The sequence below is a fragment of the Ammospiza nelsoni genome, chromosome 6, assembly GCF_027579445.1.
Source record: "Ammospiza nelsoni isolate bAmmNel1 chromosome 6, bAmmNel1.pri, whole genome shotgun sequence".
Lineage (NCBI taxonomy): Eukaryota > Metazoa > Chordata > Aves > Passeriformes > Passerellidae > Ammospiza > Ammospiza nelsoni.
The window spans coordinates 12253179-12273302 of record NC_080638.1 but is presented as its reverse complement, the minus strand read 5'-3'; the positions used below and the strand labels follow the sequence as shown (position 1 = coordinate 12273302).

The following is a 20124-nucleotide window of genomic DNA, read 5'->3' as shown; positions in this document are numbered from 1 at the left end:
TTCCAACCCAATCCATTGCAGGATTCTATGATTCAGTGCCAGCAACTATGGAACAAAACCTATCCTCAGTATGGACTACTCAGAGGTTTTTCCACACCTCCAAAATCACCTGCACTGCATGGATTGCTTTGTGAGGGGGATGCCCCTGCTCCCAGCTCACCTGGGATCCAGCAATCCCTGCTCTTCCCTCAGCACAACACAGAGACAGAGCTTTTGAACACAGCTCAAACTCAGCCCTCTGACAGGCAAATGCATCATTCCTCAACATCAGAGTCCTGCCGAGCTTCCTTCCAGCGAGTATTGTGCTCCTGCCAGCTGGGAAGGGAGAGTGGCAGAGCTCTTCATCCTCTCTCCACCTTTGTATTGCTTCACAAAGCACAGAAAAGCTGCCTGTGCCCAGAAGTCTCCAAGAAAGTGCGAGACAATGTGAAGAACTGAAAGATACTTAAATCAGAACCACCCATTTATTGCTCGTGGCTGAGGAACTGGATTCATGGTGAGAAGACACTGAGCCGTTGGAAATTAAAGTTTCAAGCAGCTCAGTCTATCCAGCTGCATGCAGAGTCCACCAAGCACTTTAAAGCTAGTTGGAATTGCTGCCTCCTTATCATACAAATCACAGAATGGGTTGGATTGGAAGGGACCTTAAAGCTCATCCCATTCCAACTCCCTGCCATGGGCAGGGACACCTTCCACTGGCCCAAGTTCCTCCAAACCCCATCCAACCTGGCCTTGAGCACTTCCAGGGATGGGACAGCCACAGCTTCTCTGGGCAGCTCCTTCCTCAAACCAGACTGGTTCTGAAAAACCATCTTTCCAGCTGCTGAACCCAAACCAGATCAGGATAAAGAAAAATTAAAACCACTTCTAGTTTCGTGCTAGAATAATACCATTACCCAAACAGCAAACTCAGGAGAGAGTTGATGCCTCATTAGCAGGAAAAGAAGCAAGTGGGATAACAGCTGCATGTTCTGTAATCATGCAGCTGCAGCATCTGTCTCTCTCTCTCCAGCACTTGACTGCAAGTGAAATTAGAAGAAACTAGTCTGGGACTACCCCTTCAAGCCCCATTTCCTCTCCAGAGCTTCACTACGGAGACGCGCGCGTTCCAAGAGACGATGCCAAAAGCGCAGAAATTAAAGCTTTTAAAGCTCCTAATCCATTTGGCACTTCAATAACACACAAAGAGTTATGACAACACCAATCCTCCTCTCCATGCACGGCACCGCTCCGATGACTCTCAGCCCCATCTACTTGAATCCTGTCTATCCATTTCCATTGGAACAGCTTCTGCTGTGACAACAGCCCTACAACTGTGAGTATCTGGAGGATTGGCTCCTTCCTCCCTGCTGCTTTTGCAGGCAAGTAATTCCCAGCGCTCTAAGGAACGTGCTGCACGGAAGAAGCCTTGCAGGAGCTTTGGGAAATCCGGATAAATCGCAGCAGCATCAGGTATCCCCGGCTGAGTTCCTTGAATGCCATGCACATCCTGTCAGTGGAAACATCGCCTCCCTCTCAGACATTGAGAAAATCTGTAGCTGTTGGAAGCTACAGTCTGTCTTCCCAGGGTCCAGTCCTGATTTTTCTCCTGAGATCCATTGAAAGCTCCATCATTCACATGCTCTGGAGGAAACTGTTTATACAGAGCTCATTAGGCTGCAGCAAGGGCTGGCTTCTCTCACTCATCAGCATAGCTCTGACCATTGTACCAGAGCAGGGTTAAATGGGATACTGGGAAGAAATTCTTCCCTGTGAGGGTGCTCAGGCACTGGCACAGGTTGCTCAGAGAAGCTGTGGCTGCCCCTGGATGCCTGGAAGGGATGGATGGGGCTTGGAGCAACCTGGAATAGTGGAAGGTGTCCCTGGCCATGGCAGAGGGATGGATCTTTAATATCCCTTCCAATTCAAACCATTCCAGGATTGCATTATTCATTGCCAGCAGCTCCTGAAAAGCCATGTGGACATGCAGCCTCCACAGCTTCCAAAAGGCTCATAAAAAGGGATGTGGGGCAACTCTGGCACAGCCGAGAGGATCTCTGGGAGCTGTCCCGGACTGTGCTTTGCTTCACTCCCTGCTCCAACGCCCGTAATTATCCCCCCATTGCGAAAGCCTGTGTGTGCTCCACCACCGGGCTGGGAGCTCTGCAGCCCGTGTGTGGCCGTGATAAATCACACACAACTGCAATGAGAGCCCGGGGCTCCACAGCCCGAGAGCCGAATGTGTCCGACAGCGAGCGAATCCGGCCGGGCGCAGCCTGACCCGTGCTGCCCGGAGCCACAGCTGGGAACACCCCGAGGAGCTCCCGGCTGGTTCCTTGGGAAGGACTGCCTCAGCCTCGGTTATCTGCTTTCAGATCTTGCCTAGTGGCAGTGCTCTGTCTGGGGAAGCCAAAATTACATTTCTCTGGCTGTTCTCACACTCTCCGCAGCCTCAGCAAGCGGCATTCTCAGGGAAGAGGAAAGGGATAAAAATAGGGGGAAGAGCGGGGGGGAAAGAAGAGGGGGATAAGAAGAAAGGGAAAAGAAATGGGGGTTTCAAAGAAATGGGAGGTGAAAAGTGGGGGGAAAATGGGGTAGGAAAAGAGGGGAAGAAATACGGGGAAAGGCAAGAAAACACCAGTGGAAGTGAACAATATACAAGCGTGGGGGAGAGTCACAGGATATTTCCTCAAAATCTACAACAGGGCAGGTTGTTTGGACAATTAACACAACCCCAGGAAAAGCACATCTTTCTCAAAGGCACTGGCTTTCCTTTCCCCTTTACACCGATGGGAAGAAGCTGTAACACTGTGTCACGTTGCCAGTGACAGGCTGCCCCCAGCAAAACAGCCAGGAAATGATGAAGTGAAAAACAAATGTGGGGACTGATAAGTGACCTCAGCAACTCCAACATCAGGCAGCAAACTCCGACCAAGTTTGGAGCCCCAAAGCTTTGGGGTCTGGCACATACTTGGATTAAAGCAAATCCCAAGTTTCTGAAAGCAAAGCCTTCACTGAACACCCGTGATCAACACTGGCAAAACCACTTCCTACAGCCTTGAAGAACTGCAGAATTCCACCCCAAGAGCTATCACAAGCCCTTTTGCTTGTGACCCCAACATAAAGCAGCGTTGTTCTGGGTCTCTGGTACCTCTGGTGCCTCTTCTGCTCTTCACAGCCTTCCAAATCCCACTGAAATCGGCTTGAGTGGGGTCACAGCTCGAGAGGCAACGGCACAGCCACAGTTTCATACTCACTCTGTGCAGAAGAAATGCAAAAGCTGTACTTACAGGCAAAACTATCCTTGCCTCCCCAAAACTCCAAACCCACTCCAAAGCCAGTAAAAAACTTGAAGCAGAGACCAGGATTTGTTTCTGTGCCCTCAGTTTGCTCAGAGATGGATAACATGACTACCTTCCTACTCTCAAGAGGCGATGTATTTTCTTTGCTTTTCAACAAGTTACGGAGGGATGCACCAGGAGGAGAAGGAAATTAGGAATTAATGGATTCTAGAGTGTGATAGAGCATATGGCAATTCCCAAACAGCATCCATCACTGGTGCTTCCCACAGGAGCCTCCCAGCTGCAGCAGCAACCCATGGAGAACCATGGATAAGCAGCCTTAAGCATGCTGCTGCAAAGGAAAGCCCAGGTAGGGCAATGGAATTCCCTGGCATTTGCAGGTAAGTACAAGGATGTGGGGGTGGAAATGAGGCTGAGCTTGTCTCCAGGCTGACAATTTGATGGAAAGAGATGCTTTGACACTTGGCTTTTGCTGCATCACTCCCCAGTGAACTAGTTACTAAGGTTTCCTTTTAATGAAGGCATTCAGAGTCCAGAGATTAGGCAAGAGAAACACGGGAAAGGATGGGAGGTGCACACCAGACCACCTGGAAAAACAACAAGGTTGAAGCTTACACAGATATTGCAGTCCTGAAATATCCCAAGGAACAGCAGCAGCAAGAAGGAAAGGGACTTTTTGAAAGAGCAGGTAGCGCCAGGATAAGGGAGAATGGCTTCCCACTGCCAGAGCACAGGGTTAGACAGGATATTGGGAGGAAATTCTTCCCTGTGAGGGTGGGAAGACCCTGACACAGATCAAGCCCAGAGAAGCTGTGGCTGCTCCATCCCTGGAAGTGTCCAAGGCCAGGCTGGACAGAGCTTGAAGCAATCTGGGATGATGGAAGGTGTCCCTGCCTGTAGCAGGGTATGGAATGAGATGACCCTAAAGGACCCTTCCAACCCAAATAATTCTAGGATTCTCTGACTCTATAAAATACCAGATCTGTTAAATACCACCCCTTTACACAGAATTGCCGGTTACAACTTTAAATAGGTTCTGTACAAAGCTGCCATGTGACAGCTATGCCAACAACACCCTAAAACATGCCTATAAGTAGTTTGAAAAACCAAGTCAAAAATATTCCGGGACAGCTTTTGCAGTCGTGTTTATAGAAAAAGCACAAGCTTTGCCAATCAAGGTTTTTAAAAAAATAACCCACACAAGCCCCGCTCATCTGATTTTTCATATATGCAAAATGCAAACTGATTCCTTCGTGGCAGAAGGCTGAGTCTGGTAAAATATCAATCACATGTCACTTTGCTCAGATAGCTCTGGCACCCTTCCTGTTCCATGGGCAAAATGGAATAACAAATTATTCCCAAGGCTTTATTTTGAAGAACAAGGTGTAAGGTTTTTCTATAGTAAATATTAAAGCTCTTCTATATATTATAATCACATCCTTCCACGACTGCTTTAGGAGCTTCCTCCAAGCTGCTGAGCTTAAATAATTCAAGCGGCGCCGTGATTCTGTGTTCTACACGTGCGGCTGCAAACTCTGCTGCCTGTGGGAATTTCAAGGGCAGGTGCATCCCTGCCAGCTCCTCTCCGTGTCATGGAGCTGTCACTGCCATCCTATCTCTGGATGTGGATTTACCCTCTCCTCCCTCGGGTACCTCTCTCCCACAAAGGTCTCCATTCACTCTCTCTTGACTGGGAACTGTCGGCACGGCACCCTCAGCATCCAAAGACAACACATTCCTACTCCACAAGTTCAAAACTGGCTTTAGGGGAGATAAAAGAAATGCAAGAAATTCAGGGAAGGGCAAGGCATTCCTTCTACATGATATTTAACTAAATGTTTGATATAAACTTTTTTTTTTTCCTTTAAATAATCTTCATCTTATTTTCTTCACCTCAGTGTCCCTCAAAACTGCCTGTTCCCCGCTCAGTGACCAAATCCTTCACACTATGGTTCCAGGTATGGACTCTAGGAATTGTCATCTCTGAGGAGTGCAAAAGGCAGCCTGAATATGAAAACGTAACAGACATGCATGTTTGTAACCTCAACTTAAATTCACAGAAGCTTTAAATCCAAGCAGGCAAAACTAAGTTCTGGAAAAGAACAAGTTAATGTAGTATTTTTGAGGATTCATGTGTTCTGACTCATCTCCAGTTGAAATACACTGACCAGAACTACCTCTTCAGACTAAAACTGCTACCTGAATTATTTTCAGTTCTAGAATAAGTACTTCAGACAGTATCATCTTACATTTGGAAATACCTTCTGTTTCTATATGGTTTAAAAAGTAGTAGCACACCACTTCACCCTCAGTTTTCCATACAGCAAAACAGCTCTCTGGGATTTCCTTCATCAAAGGTTTTGATTCCTCTTTCTATTCAAAGTTTAACAGACATTTCAAAAGAAAACAGACTTTCTACTTCTTTATTCTCACTTTCTGATCATCACTTGAAACACCGGCTTTAACCCCACACGTTCGCAGCTGAGGACAAAGGTGACAGAGGATGAGTTATGCTGAGCATTTTTCCATTTGAGAGTTTCAATCCCAATCCACAACTCAAGTCAAAGAAAGACTTTACAGAACTCTTGCATTCCCACTGCAATTCCTGGAACCAAACCCTCTCCTTCCCTGATGTCTTGTAAACCACAGTGCTGCACTGAATGCTGAGCAGAGCTTAAATCCAGAGCCAACCTTACTGAATTTGCACTAGATTCAGAGAATCTAATTCTTCCCTGCGAGGGTGGTGAGGCCCTGGCACAGGTTGGTGGAAGATGTCCCTGACCATGGCAGGGGGTGGAAATGGATAAGCTCTAAGGTCCCTTCCCACCCAAAACATGCTGGCATTCCATGAATCATAGAATGGTTTGAGAACTCCTGGAATAAAAGTCCAGATGTAGTTTGAAAATACACGATTTTTTTTTCCTTCACAAAACACAGGACCAGTCACCACCACAAACACTGGTGTACATTCACACATCTTCTGGTGCCACGGGTTTAGCCAAGGCAGAACTGCCAAGCCTACCTAAACCTGCTTTAAACCCTTTCCTCCCTCTCATTAGTGCCAGAGACAGTATTTACAAATCAGTAACTCACAAAGTAAGTGAAGAAGTTCCACTTAAAATTTCACAACTCAACTGGCTTCAGGTACTAGGTCAGTCCGAGGAAATGTAGCACTGCTGAATTGTGCTGCAACAGCTGATGCCTCCAAGGAGAACAAGTTCCTTAATTCCTAGGGTGTTAGCAGAGGAATAATTTAAATTTGGGTCCAATTGGATCATTTAAGCCCAGGAAGCAGGGGACTCAGTGTTGCCAAAGGTCCTGAGCTGAGCCAGAGGAGCGTTTCTAGGAACCAGCAGCTGGCACAGACCAGAAATCTGGTGAGAGAAAACTCAAGCAGAAGCTGGATGTTGTAACATGTTAAAATCCCAGGAACCACAAGCCAAACACAGGCAATTCAGCCACTTTAGACAAGGAGAAACCCAGCTTGCTGGAACGCTGCTTGCATGAGAGCCCATTTAACTCCCATTAGGAGCTGCCCCAGCCCTTTCATCCCTTACCCACATCGTTAGAGGTGTATTTAAACACACACCTTTGCCTGTGCCCCGGGTTTGATCAGTCAAGGCAACAAACAGCACCTTTAAACAGAGTGGACAGGGTTTGCAGCCCGTGCTGGGAGTGATCTGGTTTATATGCACTCATTAAGGTGCATTTATCGACCCACACGGGCGTGATGCCGCTCGGAAAGGCAGCAATTAAACACACTCAGCTCTCCTAGCCAGGGCTGGGATCAGACTTCTTCAATAAGGTGGGTCTTATAGACTCCATCACACTGAAATATTGCTTGGATTTCACTGTACCTTGCACAGGCAGGAAGGAAATAAACTTAAGACTATCAGGAATGGTTAAGAGCAGTGACTAAGTCACAGCCTTGGTCCCAAGAGCTCTGGGTTGAATTCTGGGGGGATGCTGAATGCTTCTCTTCTCCCACAAGTGCAGGTCACCATGGAGCCAGTGGGAACTCCAGAGGATAAACCATCAGCTCTCTGGCAAAGAAGCCTAATTACAACTTCCTCTGGGGAACCACACAGCTTTTAAACAGTGCAGCCTAGTTTTATGGAAATGCCACAGGTGCTCCAAATAATTTTCAGGAAGATCCCCTGAAGTCAGGCTGTGGATTCAAAACACCCAGGTGTGCTGAGTAGCAGGGAGAAGAGTCATATAAGTACTGTTCTGCCAAACAATGCTCTGATACTGCAAAACCACCCCCCACGCGCTTCCTCCAGCCTCAAGGAGAATATTTATTATAGGGAAGAAAACATCAAAACTTTTGAGGAACTCCTAGCACTGACCAGCAGAGAAACAAAAATATAATCAGATCATCCCTTCATTATCAGCTACAGATTTGAGAACATTGACTGCACATTGAGGTGTTCAATACGTGGATTAGAGGGATGGGGAAGGGAAAACTGCCCTCATCCCTCCCAGTCACCTGCACAGGAGCACAAGGGTAAAAGATGCACAGGGTTCAGAGAGCCAGGCTCCAAGGAGTGGGGCACAAGGAGACCATGTGTGAAGCCAGACCATGGGGAATGTGAGTGGAGCAGCGATCCCAGAGGGATTCCTGAGCTGCACGAGCTGCCAGCTGAAGCAGAGCCAAAGTGGCAGCGGGAGACGCTTGCAGCTACCGGCTGAATGTCGGGAGAGCTGGTACGAAGTTTCCAGGAGCTGCTGGAAGATCCAAGCAGGCTGCAGCAAGCTCTGCTTTCCCAGGCTGTGCCCAGAGTGGAAGGGTAAACAGCTGATAAGGCGAAATGTGCTGCAAAGCCCCCCCAAGCAGGCAGAACCCCCTGCTATCCCACAGCTCGGCCCAAGGACAATTCCCAGTGCCCGTGCCCAGCACACACCTCCCCTCGGCCAGTTCGGCTGCTGGCAGTCCAAATCTCAGGAGATTTGATCCAAAAAGGATCTGATGCTGGACAACAGCTGCAAAGAGCTCAGAGCTGAGGAGTTTCTGCCTCAGACTGCAGTCACAGAAGAGATGTATCCATGCAGGATATCCCCAGACAACAGAATTTCAGCTACAGCTATCTGTCACAGTAAAACATTTTAAGGCAGCAGCATTCTTCAAAGTAAAATGACAGATAATATCCCATTTTAGAGCTCCAAAGCTAGCTCCTCACTCTTCATTTCAATAACTAAGATAAACATTTTATTTAACAGCTGTATTAGCAGGTAGAAACATGCTTTGCTTCAGAAAGCCAGGCAGACTTACAGCCCCAGCTTTCTGCAGCATTTTAACTCTCAGTTCAACATGAATTCCTGGAAATGGGGTGGGGGCACCCTCATTTCTTCTGAACAGAAACCAAGCACAAAGTCCACGTTTGAGTCTCCAGCCCTGCTGCTTCCCACCCCGCTTACAGCTTTGCCCCACACATGGGAGCACCAGCAGAGCTGAGTGACACTTCCTAGAGGATGCCACAACTTCTGTCAGGTCTCTGCTGGGGTTGACATGAGGTCTGCAAAAGGAACAGACCCCAAATTACCTCTGGGGCCTCCTGGTCAGTGTCACCTGACAGATTTCCTTCCATGCCTCCGCTCGAGCTGGGCTGTGCCTGGAAGTTCGCACACCTCTGGTGAAGGATGAGCCCTTGGGGAGCCACAGCACCTGCAGCTTATCTGAGGGATCAGGAGCAAATATCTGAATATTCACTGATTTTCCTGCTCCCCAGGCAAGGCCTGTCACAGTTACTGCCCTCCAAACACAAGTACATCGTTGTGCAGCATTAAGGTGTTTTATCCTGGAATGATTTGGTGGGCAGGGACCCCAGTGATCATCCCATTCCAACCCCCACAGGCAGGGACACCTTCCACTGGCCTAGGCTGCTCCAAGACTCATCCAACCTGGCCCTTTCAACTTGACAGGGACACTGGTCCTCAATTTATCTAAACACTTTCCATTTATATTTTCGTGGGGGTCTAAATACATATCTGACAACTCCTTGGGTCCATTCACAGCTTGCTTTGTTCAGCTGAGGGCTGGACAGGTTTTTATATGGCTCCATGAGCTCTCCAGCCTGAGAGAAAGAAAAGTAGGACCTCACTACCCAAACCCATGATTTCAAGCATTGCAAGTGACTGGACATGGCACTCAGTGCTCTTGTCTGGTTGACAAGCCGGTGATCAGCCACAGGTAGACTCTGATGATCTTGGAGGTCTTTTCCAACCTAAATGATTCTGGGATCTATATAAGAAAGTGCAGAGCTCTACGAGCTGGACTGAGGCCTCACAGAAGCACCTGAAGTCACTTTCCTTGAGGCCACTTTCCTTTCTTATTTTTAAATTCACTGTATTTGTTTTACACATAACACAGGCTACTCCAAGATCAACCATCAGACCCTCAAGGCCTCCAGACACTGCTCTATATAGGGTTATTACAGTGAACTGGGGCTTAATTATATTTAAATAGTGAAAAGTCAAAGCACTGCTGCTGCGCTAGCCTCCCTGCCCCTCCATGATCCATTTCTCCCCACTGCCTCCCATGGTTTCCTTGGAAACATATGCAAGCTTAAATTGGATTGACATTCACTTAGTGGACAGATGGAGTTTGGAACAGCCCAGCGCCTGAAATTCAAGGCCGAGCCTTGGGATAATTCACGTTATCAATACAAAACCCAGCCCCCGAGCTTTGTGGCAAGGGGAAGGATCACCTAATTATTCAGTAACGAGCTCTGAGGTGGCATCTCAGGAAGGTCAGCGCTCACCCATTGTTCCTGATGAAAGCAGCGGGCTGAGCACGCGACCAGTTTTGTTGGGAGGGAAGGATTTAATTTTTGTTAAGCGCTGGGAAAACAGGGGAGTTCTTAAGCTCATTAGTGGTTTCAGGCAGGAGAACTGCAGCAGATCACATGTGGGCTGAGCACAGACAGCGACGCTCCATTCGCACTGTAATTAAGCCACTCGCATCCAAAACTTCATCCCTAGGCTCAAGTTATTCCTGGTAACTGATCCTGACCCACAGACACCGAGAGGGACACGGTTTGTACCACTCCTCTACAGCCCCAGAGGTGGCAGGACTGCACAAAGCTGGCAATCTATTCTCAAGTGGGAATTATTCCCTGGGTCCTCTTCCACTACATTAGAAGAAACAGAACCGTGAAGAAATGAAAATGAAAATAGCTTTTTGTTTGGAAGGTTGGCTAAACATTGCTTCCCAACCACACTGTCTGCCCTAACAGGATTGGAAAGGATTCGCCTTTTTCCAACCAAAACACAAGGAGGACAGTAGTAATCCCACATAACTGGATCCCTAGAGATCCCTGATGAAATCCGGCATCTAGGAAGGACAAGATGACAGAGTTCTTGGGAAAGAACAGAGGGGCAGCCAGCAGGCATTGCATATTCCCCCTCACCAGGAGCTCTGCCCACCACATGGTTATTGCAGGGGCCATCTCCAGGTAATCACCACCTCCAGGAATTAGAGACACGCCACAGAGTCAGGGTTACCAAGTAATTTTTAAGGAAAAAATTCCCCAAATGCCTGGTTTGCTTCTGTTGCTTGTGCCATTTGCTGAAACCTAAGGAATTCCCAGGTTGGGATTTACCTGTCCAACTCAGCATTTCCGTACCTGTTCTGACACCGGGCATTTGGCCAGGATTTTAATAAAATCTCTTTTTTCTCTGTCTACACGTGATTATAGCTGCCAAATCCTTTTCCTTTACTATCCTGCTCACCTTGGAGAGAGCTGCTCTGTGTCCTTACTCTGAGCCATCTCCAACCTTGAATCCTTCCACTGACTTTCGCTGAGCTGAACAAAGGAACAAACCCAAACATGCCTCTTGCATCTGTTTCTTACGAGTTTTTTATTCATTAAAAATAAACCTCCTGCTGCCCACTAGTTCCCTCCACAAGCCTGCACTTTCCTGCTTTCTCTCCTTCCAAACCATTCATATTTATCAATATGTGATTATTGCAGCTTAATCCTCATTGCCTGCATTTCCCCCGGCGCCTCTCCATCCTCCCTCAGCAGAGACCTCGATGCTCCTCTCCACCCCGCCTCAAATCCTGCTCTTTTCCACAGAATTCCCAACCCTGAGCCAGCGGTAACACGCTCAACCTGCCAAGTGCCTTGACAGAGGCAGCGCTCCCGGAGGGATTCCAGGGACGTGGTCCCGGCCCGTTTCCCGTTAGGATGCTCGTTAGTTCCCCGAACTCTCCCGGCGCGGACGCGGCACCGAGAGCGGGGGGTGCTCCCGGCTCCCGCCGCATCCGCCCGCGGCTCCTCCGCCCGCTCCCTCCCGCCTCCGAAACCCAGCCCAGCCCAGCCCAGCCCAGGCACCTTCCTGCCCTCGCGTCCCGGAACTGCCCATCGCTCTCCCCCGCTGCCCAGTCAAGCCTGCTCCAGGTATTCCGCACGCACCCCGAGACACAATGAAGACGAGCACCGGATAATGCTGTGCTGCGGGAAGGCTGGCTGAAGCTCCCGATTTTCCCTGCTTCCCACAGGCCACAGGCAGGAACAATAGAAGGCCAGGCACGGTCTAAGTAGGAAGCAATGCCTGGGATCTCGATGCTTCCCTAGCACTGAGATTTTATTTCAAGGATGATAATTCAGACACTGAAGAATCAGCTGCCAGCAAAGCAGTTTTATTCCAATCAATGAGAGGAAAACGTCTGCTTTCTATTTCTAAGAGCCTCGTAAATAATTTGAAATATTGAGATACAGGCAGCCTCTAAAAGCCAAGATCTTTCATTAAAAAAAAAAAAAAAATCAAGGCTGCTGAGCGGTAGAGTTTCAAAGCTGAGCATGAGAAAGCCCTTCAAAAACTGCTGGAAGAACAATGGGTGCCAGTGAGCGCTCCTGTGATGTGCCTTACAAAGGGGGAAAACCTAAAAATCGTCATTTTCTTTAGTCATACCTTTGTTTAGGAGAACTGGGACACGAGGAATGCAGCACCCGGCAGCTGAGCCCAAGCATCATCTTATTCCTGAGCACCACACGTTTAACACAAATCCCACCCGCTCTCCACGTGCCTTTTCCGGGAGCGCTTCCATCCACAACAGGGCAGAGCCCAGGGAATACAGCAGGAGAAAATTCCCACCTGGGCTGCATCTCCTTCTCTGGCAGAGGAAGGAGAGAGCCACGAGACGCCCGAATCCCAAAGCCTCCCTGCTCCCAGCATCACCGTGCCGGCTGTGCCATCCCATGGGATGAGCTGACACCCTGCCAGTGCCACCAGACCCCTGTCACGGTGCCTGGCTGCACGTGTGACAGCAAACACCCCTCAAATTCCCGAGCTGCCAAGTCTCCAAAAGCACTGGGAATTTTAGACGGTGAAGGAAGCAGAATGACAAACCGAGGGATTCCAAGCAGGCTCAGACAGGGTCCGGCCAAACACCTCTCCTGAAAATGCAGCTCTGACTTAGGTTAGAGGTGATAAAAGCGGCATTCCCGGCCGTGCCACGTGGGAACGGCGCCGCGGCAGGGCCCCGAGCACGGCGTGCTCCCGGGGAGTGACACACATTGCCTCCCCATTTAACAGTGTTTATTTAGCTGTCCCCAGCGGGGACTGCCCGGTGCCACCGGGCTCGCAGGGCGTTCCAGCGCTCATTCCCACACGGTTTGATTCAAGGAAAGACACAGCCATGCCTTCCCCCGTCATCAACCAGCAAGAACCCAGCACTGCCAAATGAGAGCATCACTCACTAATCAAGCCAAAACCAACAACGTCCCCTGAATTATTTCTGACCCATGCGGAGTTAATAACAACCCACCCTCCATGGAAGATGTCCTGAAATTTAATGTATATCAATAAGTAGTGGATTGAAGGGAAAACAACTGCTCCTCCAGGGCAGCCATCCTCATTTTCAGCTCCTTTTCTCCAGAAGCAGAGCAGCACTGCCATCCCCACTGAGGGACTTCCACTCTGATTTAAATCAAATTATTCTTTGGAAATTATACAATTATAATTTTGAGAGACCAGAGATTTCACAAAGAGGTTCAGGTTCAGTTCCCTCAGCTAACTGCACTTCTTATATCCTGCCAGCTCTCCATACTCTGATTTTATAGGGGTTTCACCCACATGGCCAGAGAAAAAATAACATGGAACAGATCAATTAAACTCCAATGGCACAAATATTGACAGGGCCCAAATGAGTTGATTTTAAACCAGATTTCTATTTGTTTTTCTTAATGATACCCTTGGCTTATCTTTCTAGTAACTTCAGTCCCTCATTTCACTTTATTGCATGATAAAATTTTCCAGTGTCTTGCTCTCCTAATGGAAGGTTTTTTTTTTATTCACATGAAATATTACTGTGACTCTATTTTACTTTATTTATAATAAAGCTCCATTGTAAAATAGCAAATCTGGGCAATAACTGAACAAAGTTATGGCACTGCCCCATACAATCTTGTTTCTTTCTGTCTTAAAAGACATAAAACCAGTAGTATCAAATTTCAGTGTGTTTTCCCTATTTCAAGGATATCAGGTGCCAGTACAAGTGAGAAAGCACAGAGAGTTAAATTGTGATGATCTTCTTACAGGTAACTCATTCACTGAGAACAACAACCTGGCCACGAATTTCAATATTTTCTGCCATTAAACCCATGTTTTTGGTCTCAATAAAAGAGGAGCTGCCATGCTGGACAGCTGTGATCATGGCTGAATGACCCTAAGCCTCCAGTCCTCATGCTGAAGCACAAGGAACAATTCCTTCTGAGCATTCTCCACAAAACATCCCCTGTTCTTCCCTTTAAACACTGTCTGCATCCAAAACTGCAACGTCTTCCAGACTTCATACTTGGAGAATAGCTCAAGACAGTCCAAATCTGCAGCTGGGAATATAACCAGCTCACCTATGAGCTGATGGAAACGGGCACATAAATCATCACTTACACTGCGAGTTCAAGCAGGAGAGCAAACCAGTCGGTCAGAGCCCTCGGATGGGGAAATCCCCCGGGATCGAAGCACATCCCTCTCTGTCACAGCCCAGCCACCCCAGCCCCTGCCAGCTCATAGCTTGTGTTTGAAGCTATTTTCAGATTTATGACTTCTTTGGGCTGCTTATTTTCGGTTGGTTTTTTTTTTCCCCTGTATTTCCCAGTCATCTGAACACTGCTCCATTTATTATTATCAACATGAGAGTTATGACTTGGTTCGGCTGCTTGGGTGTGACGCCGAGGCCGTTCTGCTGCTGCCTCCACGAGCTGCATCCCCTGGTTAACTGAGATCCCAGGACCAATGAGCTTGGAAAAGAACTCTGAGATCATCGAGTCCAACCTGTGACCAACCACCACCTTGTCACCCAGCCCAGAGCACTGAATGGCACATCCAGTCCTTCCTTGAACACCTGCAGGGATGGGCATTCCACCACCTCCCTGCTGTCAGCTCCTTCCAGTGCCTGACAACTCTTTACAGTAAGAAATCCCTCCTGATGTCCAAATGGAGAAAACTAACTGGGAGATGGGGCAAAATAAGCCCCACACTGGATGCGATATTCGCACATCTCTGAGCACACCTTCCTGTTTTTGCAGAGCCAGATCTCATCATTCATTCATTTGCTTGTGATCTGAACATGATGCCAAGCAGCGAGCATGCCTTTGCCTACCACTCCTAATTATTTTTCAATTGTTTACTTTGGACAGATTTGCTGCTAAGGGCTTATTTTTAGTGCTGCAGCAGCATTAGAAAAGCTTTTGCTGAAGGGTGGATCTCCCCCCAAATCACAGCCAGGCTCTCCCTAAATCGGATCTCCACAGACCGGACCGGCACACGTGTCCCACAGAGCCTCCGAGTCACACAACAGCGATTAACACCACCATAGCAAACAAAATTAACCTGCATCACCTAAAACACAGCAAGTTCCACCTCAACAGGAGGAAGAACTTTTCACTGAGTGTGGCAGAGCACAGGAACAGTCTGCTCAGGCTGCCTCCCTCTCTGGAGGCATTCCAAACCCACCTGGACACATTTCTGTGTCACCTGCTCTGGGTGGGGATGGTCTCCAGGGGCTCTTCCAACCCTAACTGTCCCGTGACACTGGTTAAAAAGCCAAATAAACACTGAGGCTTCCAGAGTGGAAACAGAAAGGTGATGCAGAAAAACTGGCAAGGAGGACAGAGTACCGACACTTAACTGAATGATTCAGTTGGATGAGAACACGTCAGTGGCCTCCAAAATAACATTTCTGCCTCAAGACACAAGGGTGTGACTGTTTTTCCCCCAAATCCCACATTTCTAAGTTGCATCTTATTGTTCTGTGCAACTGTCACCATCAACCCCCAGCAAACAAAGCATCCAGAAAGGATCCACTGGCACAAAGTTCAGGAAATTATTTTTCCCTGCAGGCTTGGCGTTTTCCAGCTGATTTTACACCTATCAGTAGCACTACACTTCTCTGCCCTGCTCCAGCTGGAAAGCAGTTGGAAATGCTGCACTGAGTTCATGAGCAAAACAAACAGAAATCAATGTTTAAATCCAAAACATCCTGGTAAATCACACTAACGCACAATTTCCTATCACCAGCAAACATTTAGACAGTTCCAGCTGAAGCATGAGAAAGATTCAGGTAGCCAGGACATGACAAACGTGAAGGATGGCCCGGGATGAATATGTGAGCAGGATATTTCTGTTAAAGCGATCAGCAGCGTGCTGGTATTTAAATCACATTAAGATTTCAAAAGCATCAGTCTATCACGCAGCTCGTGTCACTCTTTCTCACAACCACGAGGACCAGAAGCCTTAAAATAAAACCCCGAGCCCCCCAGAACACCAGAGAGCCCCTCAGCGTGGAGCAAGCACTCGCTAATTGTGGCAAACTGATGGACAGATCAATTAACCAGGCAAGCAAAAGCCCGGCAAAGCCTCTCGCTTTGAGGTTCGCCTGCTCCTGACAATGATGACTTCAGATGGAGAGCGAGCACGAGGGGCAGCTGGATTCTTTAAAACAAAACACAACCAGAACCTCTTTCAGATAAGCATTTTGTGGAGAGAGAGAGGGGAGGGGGAGAGGCAAACAGAATAGATCCCAAATGCTCGTATTTTTTAAGTTTTCATGGCTGCTCTCGTGAAAGAGAGAGGGTTCCTGTGTCTGCCCGTGCCGGGGCAGGGAAAGGGACATCGGGGTGTGGGTGTCCCCGCGTTGGGGCTGGCTGTCGAGCAGGAGCCCGGGGAGCACTTGCTAGTCTTCCCGAGATCTGCCCAGTCACATGTGCTGGCTCCTGCGCCTTATAGAAGCAGCTGGAAAAGAGGGAGCCAGCGGAGCTGCCTCCATTAGGAGCCACCGCTACACAAAAGGAGAAGAGGAAACAAGCCGTCGGCCACCGGAGCAGCCGGCAGGAAAGGAGAGATGTCCAGAGCCACGGGTAGCGCACGGCAAGTGGGAAAAATCACGATGGAAATGAAAACTGCTCTGCTGTCCCCCAAAGAGGCTCGATGGTACCTGCTTGACAGGGACGCGGGGCGCGCAGCCTGCCCGGCATCACATCCTGCAAACCATCGGGAACTCGACGCACTCAACCGCTCAGCGCTCAGGGGAGGGGCTCACGGCCCCGCTCGGGCGTGGGGAGCCCCAAAACACCAACCCCAGCCAGCCCGTCCTGTGCCAACTCCCGGCCGGGCAGCGCCGGTTCAGCTCCGAGATCCGGAGGGGCCGAGGACAGCGACGGCTTTGCCCGGGAATCGCCCCCGATCCGGCGATGCCGAGGCGAGCGGCCCCTGGGGCGAGGAGCCCCCCGGGACCACGAGCCCCGCAACTCCCGCAGGCCCCCCCGCCCGGCCCCGCCGCCTTTGTGCTGCCCGAGCGGCAGGGGCGGAGGAGCCCGGGGGGGTTCGGCGGGGCCGATCCGGCCTCGCACCGGTGAGACCGCGCGGGGTAACGGCGGCCCGGCCCGGCCCACCCGCCACCGAGCCCGCCGTGCCCTCCCGGCGCTTCCCCGCCGCCGCGGGAAGTTCCCGGTGGCCCCGCGTACCCCCCGCCCCCCAAACCCCGGGGCGGCGGCACCTGCTCCTGGCCCGGCGGAGTTCCCGGGGGCGGAGGGACGAGCCGGCGCCGCGAGGACCGCGTGGGGACTCACCGGGAGGCTGCCGCAGGCCCCGGAGGGGAGAAATCCAGCGGCGGGAGCGCCGCGAGTCCCGGGCTCCGCGCTGCTGCTGCGTCAGCGCCGCCGCCTCCTCGGCTGCGGGATGGGGACGAGGCGCCACCGCCGCCGCCCGCCCCTGGCCGCGGGGCGTCGCGGAGCGGGCGGGCGGAGGCCGGAGCGGGCGGCGGAGGGGCCGGGAGGGGCGGAGGAGGGGGCGGAGAAGGGACCGGAGGAGGGACCGGGGGCGCCGCCGCCGCCGCGAACTCCCCGCAAGCCGCGAGCGCCTCCGGCCTCCTTCCTGCTTCCTCGTCCGCAGCCAATCGCCGCCCGCCGCCCGCCGCTCGCCCCGCCGCGCCGGCCAATCACGGCCGCCTCTCCCCGCCGCCGCCGGCCAATCGCCGCGGCGCCCGCCCCCGCCCCGAGCCCCCCTCGGCGCCCCCCCACTCCCCTCACGGAGCCCCCCACTCTGCCGCCCCTCGCCAGTGGCGCGGGATAACCGGGAAAACCGGGAAAACCGCCCCGCCGGAGCTCTGGGGTAGCCCCCGGTGGCCGCGATTCCCTCACAGGACGGGGGTGTGAGGCGGCCTCGCGCGCCAGTCAGGGGCCCCCCCGTGGGTCCCTCAGAGGCGCCCGAGGTGCCCTCGCACCTCGCGGGTGTGCCCGGCGCATCCCAGGGGCCGTCACACTCACACCGAGCCCTGCATCCAAACTCGGGGAAAGTTGTATGTCCCAGGGGTCCGGCGGGAGCTCCGCTGAGAGCTGCCAGGGACGAGAGGCAAAAGGCAGAGCGGGTTTGAGCGCCCATCATTCCCATCCCGAGATGGGCATTGGAAAGGCCACGGACATCCCCTGTGTGGTGGCTGTCCCTGAGCAGCCTTGTGAGTCAGCACCAGGGGAATATCCCGTTGCATTTTAGGGGGAAAAGGCCAACAGGGAGTTGTCAGGTGTCCCAGAGCTTCCCCACAGAACCTGTCCTCACTGGGACACTCGGGTGTCCATGGCTTCTATGGTCTTACCAACAGGTGAGACATGGCAGCAATGAGAATATCTGGAAAACTCCATGTTTTCCTGGACAAATGAGTTTAAAGCCCTAAAGCAGCCCAGCAAGCCACGGAAGTTATTTGATCAGTACCTTTAGCAGTACCACAGTCCCCATCACGAAAGCCTCTCCATCAGTTGCAGAATGGGATTTTTCCGTAGAATCATGGAATCTCCTGAGTTGGATCCACAGGAATCAAGCCCCACTCCTAGTCCTGCACAGGACAGACCCAAAATCCCACCATGTGCCTGAGAGCATTGTCCAAACACTTCTTGAGCTCTCTCAGGCTTGGAGCTGTGACCTCTTCCCTGAGGAGCCTGTTCCAGTACCAAATTCATCCTATTTCTTTTAAATTTGGGAAACAGCTGGGAAGGAACTGGCACATAGAACAAGCAACCCATGGGGCTCCAGGAGATAAATACACACACAATAAGGGTGAGACCCTGATGATCTGCTTGAAATTCAGCTAAACTGCAGGAGACTTAAGAGCCTGAAATACTTCCTGCCTTGTTCCGGTGGTCCACAGGGATCTTGCAAACAACAGCAGGATCAAGCACTGCTATGATTATTGCAGGATCCAGATGTTACACAGGAGAAGCTTGAGAGGAAATTCAGCTATTTGGAGACACTGATTCCTGAAACAAATATCAGTCATTGGCGATGGAGCAGGGAAAAATAAGTAAACTTAACAGCTACACCCCTGGAAGACCCCAAGGTGCAGTAGGGCAACTCTCCTTAAAAACTCTCTGATATTGTGTATGAGTTGCACTTGGATGATCCTTGTGCATCCTTTTCACTTCAAGATATTCTGTGATTACCCCATTTCACTTCCTCCCTTTGGATGCAATTTTCCAGGCTCTATTTAATGCAGCTGGACATCACCAAGAGCCACTCCACAAGAACAAAAGTTCTGTCTCCTCAGACCAGAGCTGCTCTCCACCTGAAAAGTGAAGACAGCTCATGGTGCTGCCAAATTGTTCCCTAAAAATGATATTTTATTGGAGTTTTTCCCTCTGCTGTGAGCCACAGGAACAGGAGGGAAATCACAGCACTCTGAGATCAGAGTTCAATTTTGATGTTACACACAGCACACTTAACTCCAGTTGTTAGATGTGTTCAAGTGACTTCCAAAATCTCCCACCTCAGACTCCCATAGCTAAACAGAATGATATTTGAGCAGAAAAGTGAAGCATCTGGGAACGCCAAAGTTCTGAAATCTCCCTGCAACTCAAGCAGCAAACCCACAGTGTCACACTGTTCCAGAGGGAAACACTTGGGCAAAATTCATGCTGAAGTTTGATGACAAATATAATTTAACAGCTGCTTTTTGGGGAAAGTGGAGGTGAGGCCGCCTTCCCTCTTCCAGGTGTCTGGAATAGGAGAACATCTGGACAACGGGCAGGTTGAGGATGGGGAGCTGTGTGCTCCAGAGCTGCACAAGAGTGAAGCACAACAGAGCCATCTGCAGAGCTCCCTCTCCTTTGAGATACTAATTTATTCTCAAGTGGGGCTTTTCCTTGTCCCTTTCTCAGAGGGATGAGGGGGAAAAATGGGAAGCTAATTGCTGATTCCAGAACAATATGTCTGTGTGTCTGCCGGGCTCCAGCCTCTGTCAGGCAGGGACACAGCCGAGACGCAGCATTTGGGCTTTTTCTCCCCTTATTAACTGGGAAGAACAAAGCACCAAAGCCCCAACATGAGATCTTCCTACCCCAAATTCTGG

The 20124-nt window shown here is 50.4% G+C and overlaps 1 protein-coding gene across 1 annotated transcript in view; it reads right to left on the bottom strand.

Moving 5' to 3' along the window:
• Nucleotides 1-17557, bottom strand: part of BAHD1 (bromo adjacent homology domain containing 1) — a 35097-nt gene extending 17540 nt beyond the window's left edge. The window contains exon 1 of the mRNA XM_059475175.1: nucleotides 17357-17557. The gene's annotated coding sequence lies outside the window, so the exon portion shown is untranslated. The remainder of the gene's footprint in view (nucleotides 1-17356) is intronic.
• Between the last annotated feature and the right edge of the window lie 2567 nt (nucleotides 17558-20124).